General features: G+C 43.7%; 1 protein-coding gene across 2 annotated transcripts in view; it reads left to right on the top strand.

The window, feature by feature from the left end:
* The window catches only part of BDNF (brain-derived neurotrophic factor), a 37,824-nt gene that overhangs the window by 1,076 nt on the left and 30,748 nt on the right, over nt 1-6,000 (top strand). The window contains exon 1 of one of the 2 annotated variants that reach the window (XM_010831788.1): nt 74-220. The exons of the other annotated variant lie outside the window; for it this stretch is intronic. The gene's annotated coding sequence lies outside the window, so the exon portion shown is untranslated. Of the gene's footprint in view, nt 1-73; nt 221-6,000 lie in introns of those variants that run through there. 2 annotated transcript variants of the gene reach the window in all.

Genomic DNA, 6,000 nt, shown 5'->3' with positions numbered 1-6,000 from the left:
CCGCGGGCTTCCGGGCGCGGCCGAGGAACCGGCCCGGCGCGCCCCCCACCTCCTCCACGGGAAGCGTTGATGAGACGCTTGAACTGCAGCTGCCACCGCTGCTGTGGGGCCGGCGGCGAGCGGCTCCGCGACGGGGACCTGGGCTGGGCGCAGGGGCCAGGAGCGGGACGACGATGTGACTCCGCCGCCGGGGACCCGTGAGCTTTGTGTGGCCCCCGAGGTAGGCGAGCATCGGACCTGGGGCTTGGCTCGAGAGCCGCCGGTCCGCCGGGGAAAGTTGGCTGGGGCGGAGAGGGGTGCGGGCGAAGTTATGGGGAACAGGCCAGAACTCCTTTCTTCCCCTCCAAGAGAAGGGGGCATTTTGAGTTGTTCCTGCTGAGCTTTCTTCTCCCACCGCACCATCCAGAGGGGTAGCCAGGACGCCCGAGAGAGAGCGGGGACTCCGGGAAGCCCAGAAGTGGCGGGGAGAAAGCCAAGAAGAGACGCAGAGCTGCGCGATGGGAGAAGACGGCGCCCCGGGGACCCCCAGCAGAGGAGGGGTCGTGAGAGCGATTTAGGGCGCCAGCTGTGGGGGGCCCCGACTGAGGTGACGGGGTTGGGGCTGAGATATGAATCTTTCCCAAGGGCTGGGTGGCCCCTGCGCAGGTTTTGGGGGGCCGCTTGCTCCTTCAGCCCGCATACCGCGTCCCCGGGGCTTCAGCAGGGCTGCACATTATCACCTGCTCCCCAGGAGCTGAGTTAAAAGCGGACGTATACGGGTCCAGTACGAGTTTATCTTGGGAAACTTGACACACTCCTGCAACTCGGACCTGAAAGGGGCTGAGGGACTCCCGGGCTAGTTGTGCTCACGCCTCTCCCCACCCCGGGCACCTCCCTTGAGGCACCTTGCAGAAAAGTGAAAAGTTTTGGCTTTCAGGGGCTGGGAGGGATGTGTGTATGTGTGTGTGTTTGGCGGAGGGTGATGGTCTGACTCGGGTAGGTCCCCAGGGATGCCATGCATAGCCGGCAAGAGGAAATGGGTGAATTAGCCGTGCCTGGAAAGAAATAGCTGAGGGTTGGAGGCTCTTTGCTCGACGGGCAGAGAAGGGGACTTCCAGACTGGTGGCACCCCCTAGGGAAGAAAAGCCTTGGGACTGCTGGGGTGAACTAGAGTCACCGTCTAAGGATGCTGTTTGTGTGTTGCGGGTGGAGCGGGGTGGAGGGACGCTGATGGAGGGACCGCGAAGAGGAGGGGGTGGGGAGAGCGGTGCTAGGGAAGGTAGAGGGTGCCCTCTGCCGGCCAAGCTACCCAGAGCGGCTGCAGGGGCGGAGGCTGGGGGCTGGGGAAGTGGTAAGAGATGGCTTTGCGGGATCTCTTCGGTAGCTGGTAGGAGGGACTTGTTGAATGACGCTTCTGACTTCCGACTCGGATGAATTTCGACTCGTCGCGCCTCCCTGGCTCCAGTGCAAGTTTTCCTTGAGCTGGGGGAGCTTTGACAGGCTATGGTTGGTGGTGTGTTAGGGATTCCTGGATCTCAGTTTAGGGTCCTTCAGGGATCTTACACTTACTCCTCGATGTCTGCAGTAAACAGCGAATATTTTCTGACAACAGTGCAGGAATGTTCTTGGCCAGAAGCAAAGAAAAGCATATTCCTGAGTGTTTATTAATTTCCTAGTACAGTTATCTTTTTCAAGCAAAGTCATGTGTAATTGGGAACATTGATTTCTTTTTACTGCATATGAAACTGCATATTGATTTTAAATAGGATATAATGTTATTAAATGAGACCTTCAAATTGGTTTAACTTCTGGGAAAATACCCCCTTACCTTTAATTTTACCCCCAAAAAAGTATTTTTATGTGAGTCTGTTATAAAGTCAGAGGCCATTTTGGCCTTAAAATTATATTTGTATATACTTATATTTTTTTCATTTTAATTTATTGAGGTACTGATTTAATTCGTCTACACGTGTTTGTTTACCCATGCAACATTATGATTTTTAGGTTGAAAATTTATGAGATTATGACATGTGGTACTCCAAATTATTACAAGCAATAGACCATAAAGTTTTGACCCGAGGGACCACACCCCTTTAAAACCGTCATTAATCCTGTTTATCGATTTTGCAAATACCTTGCTTAAGGTCATTAACTCCTGTCCCTTGATTTTGCAAATACCTTGCTTAAGATTCTTCTTTTGCAAGTTTACTGCTGGAGGTAAGGAAAAGGAAAGAGACACTTGTTGAAATGTAACCATAACCTTTACTGGAATTTAAAACTCGTTGGTCACCATTACTGGAATTCCCAGGCCATAAATTCGTCTTTTTTTTTTTCTTCCACTTTATTTTGCAAAATGTGATAAATGTTGGTAAATATAGACCTGTACTAAGTATTATGACAGGAGAAGCATTATGTATGTAGAGTTATTTTAAGTCATTACAAAACGTTTTCTATTTATAAATGATATAAGCAGAAAGAAATGATTTCCAGATAAACAAGACTTACGTACATGTTTTGAAGCATTAGAACATTGCAGACACACTTAGACATCACATTTTTTAAAAAAGGAAAATAACAGAGTAATTTTTCACATACCTTTGGAGCCTTTCATTGCCTATTCAGAGCTGAATTAGTAACTGGAAATCTCATTTATTTTAAGATCATATTTAAGATTATTTAAGACTTACAGCGGGTTAACATTTGGGTGTCCAGAAAATAAAACATTTAGGAACTCTGTTTTAGGATGTCTTTTCAATAAGTGTAACTTTTACTTGCAAACAGAAAGAACCAAGAAAATGATCATTTGCCAGAAATACAATGACCTCACCTCAAATGATTCATTTATACTTATCTGAGTTAATTGCCTAAATCTGAAAATAGCCCAAGAGAGGTGGGGAGATGCTGGAATGTTGCTGGTTCATTTGATTCACCTGGAGAGAGGGAAGTTCTGCAAATAATGCAAATTTCTAAAATCCTGGCTCAAAATACTTGAATTTTCGGTTTAATAGGGGCACCATTAGAATGTAAGTTATTCTCTTCCTGGAATCTTTCAAGAGTTCCAGCTTTTCAATAGTCAAAAAGCAGATGATTGATAATCTCATTTCCTTTAAAAATAAATAGCTCTGGTTTGCAGCTCACAGCAAGTTGAGCATGCCCACCTCATAGTACAGCAAAGAGCTTGTTAATTTGGGGTACTTTTGTCTTTAGAACCTGCTGTTAGTATCCAATACCTCCCTCCCACCCTGGTCATACACACACATCCACAGCCCTATATGCAGGTGTGAATTTGTGGAATGTAAGAGCCAACAGCTTTGGGGCTCAACCATAGACTTAATCTTCTACTAAGCTTTAGAATATTGAAGATGTACGCAATGGAAAGGTAATCTACAAGTACTTCATTAACATTTTAGTTTTAGGAAGTTAGTCCCACAGCAGACAGACTGATTTTAGGCTGCTTGAATGAAAACAGAATGGAAAAGTACATGAGAGCTCAACTCTGAGTATCTTTTAAAATGAAAACCATTGCCGTTTCTGATGTCCATAAAACTGAGTTTATTTTAATGGCTGAAACATTTACATTTACATTTCCCTGTGTAGAAGAGTTCAGCTTGTGTGAGGGGGCTCCCCTAGCCTAGCTCTGCCCAATGCATGTGAATGTATCCCTTTAATAGGGTAATTGCTAACTTGTCTCAACTTGTTGTCAAATGATTGTTATGGTTCCCTCAGTTTCCACTAATTGCAAAATTGCTGCTTAATTGAAGGACTCTCAGCCGTCTAGTGCAGTCATTCAGCCACCAGCAGACTCTGTAATCTCAAGCTGTGAATTGCATTTTAAAAGAGGAATGGAGGAGAAAATTCCGGGGAATTCTAGGTTTCAAACGGATAGCTGTTGCTTCATGGAGGAAGAAATCATTTGAATGTTTAACTGCATTGTGATGAATTTTCTTTATTAGGATGAATAACATGCCCAGATGGGCTTCAGAATTAAGTGAACTTCTTGGTTACACTCTGCATCCATTTACTCTGTTTAAGATGGAGTCACGTTAAACAGTAAATGATGTTGGCAAATGAAATCCGTATGTCATTTGTACATGGGGTTTAACCCTAGGAAACAGTGGAAGCCTTTGGTATTTTTAAGCTTAGACATGTGCGTCCTCAAAGTCTCCTTAAACTTCCTCTTAAGTCATAAAATTATTTGCTGCTGCTGCTTAGTCACTTCGGTTGTGTCTGACTCTGTGTCACCCTATGGACTGTAGCCCACCAGGCTCATCTGTCCATGGAATTCTCCAGGCAAGAATGCTGGAGTGGGTTGCTATGCCCTATTCCAGGGGATCTTCCCAACCCGGGAAACAAACCCTGGTCTCCTGCATTGCAGGCAGATTCTTTACCACTGAGCCACCAGGGAAATCCTAGAATTGCTTAATCGTAAATAATGCATCTCTGGCTTTCCAGAATACTCACACCAAAGGCTTAGAAAAGTCATGGACCTAGTTATTAAATATATGGAATCATTATTGATGATAGATATGGAACAGTGGAGTTCACTAATATATAGACTTGGGAAAACTTACAGGGGTGATGGAGTGGTAAATGGGCATGTTTTCTAAGTGAACTGGAAGGTATTCTTGTTTCTGTAAGAAAAACATGAGTATCTTGTCAAAGAAGTAGTGTGAGAGCTTTCTTTAAATGTAAGTACTCAAATTCAAGTACAAACTCTGCGACACTACGCTTTTGGTGAAACAAATCTGACCCGATAACACTGGATGCTAAGAAGTGGCTAATTGCACTGATGTCTCATCTGTACATTGTCTAAAGTTTAAGCATGGGTTTCATTAGATGAATTGGGGGGTGGGTGTCGGACAGCAGAGTGACTGGGGGTGGGGAAGCAAAGTCATTTCACAAAGTTCCATGACAGCCATCATAAAATAAAAGTTTATTTCCAAAGAGCCCAGAGAACAACATGTGTTATGCAGTTTTCCCCAAAGGTTCACTTGAAAAAACTTTTCATTGGTTGTCATGGTAGTAATGTCCTGATTTTGAGAGCTCGCAAAACCTAGTAGCTCTTAAATGTGCTTTCATCTTGGTTCCTTTGGTCTGGCTGAAGCTTTATGATGCCCCTCTGTGTTTCTGACATGCGTCTGCATTTTAAAGGGAGGAGGTCAGGCAAAGGAAGATTCCTTAACTCTAAGACAACATAACTAGGAAATGTGTAACATCAAGTGGTGAAAAAGTCACTTTACTTCAAAAGAGCTTATTGAAATCAAACTGGAAGGCAATCTGTCATTTAATTACAACTAGTACATATAAAATTAAGATTTATATGATGGAAATAGAAAATAAACGGACAGTTGGAAGGAATTTAATCAACTCATCAAAAGTGGAATAGCGCCACCTAGAGAACAAAATCACCAGCTTTACCAGCCAAACGGCTTCTGTGCCTTATGAGCCTCTTTTCCAAGACTATGGTTACTAGGATTGCCTTGCCACCCTATTCAGATTTGGTGAGTGTATGTGTTGGTAGGGGTGTGGTGTTTGTGTGTGGGTGGTTTAGGATGCACTTGGGGTTGTAGATGAGATTTTTAAAACAGGCAGATACATACCTCAATATCTACACCAAGTCCTTTTAGTGTTTTAATAGTAGCCAAATGTAGAATAACCCACCAGGAAGAAGAGCTGGCCTCCTTTTTAACATTTTTTATTTTCAACGATATATGCTGAAGCACTGAGTACAAAGGTTCTGATTTTATTTACTTGCTACAGAGAGTTCATTGGCCTTTCTGAGATATAATAACACCAAATAAATTGAATAGAATGACCTTAAGAATGCCTTTGATCTATGATCTAATTTTAACTTTAATGATTTGAGAATAAAAAAAGGGTCATATATGTAGCAAGACTTTAAACACCAAAAAAGTAAGGGGGAAGGTGGAAGACAAGGAGAAGGCATTGTAAGAGCTGCCTCAACCTTAGATAAACCTATACGTCTGAGCCAGCACCAAAAATTTATGGAACCAGGAACCA

The sequence above is a fragment of the Bison bison genome, unplaced genomic scaffold, assembly GCF_000754665.1.
Source record: "Bison bison bison isolate TAMUID 2011002044 unplaced genomic scaffold, Bison_UMD1.0 scf7180017864531, whole genome shotgun sequence".
Classification (NCBI taxonomy): Eukaryota; Metazoa; Chordata; class Mammalia; order Artiodactyla; family Bovidae; genus Bison; species Bison bison.
The sequence above is the reverse complement of the archived record's forward strand: the minus strand, read 5'-3'. Positions and strand labels throughout refer to the sequence as shown.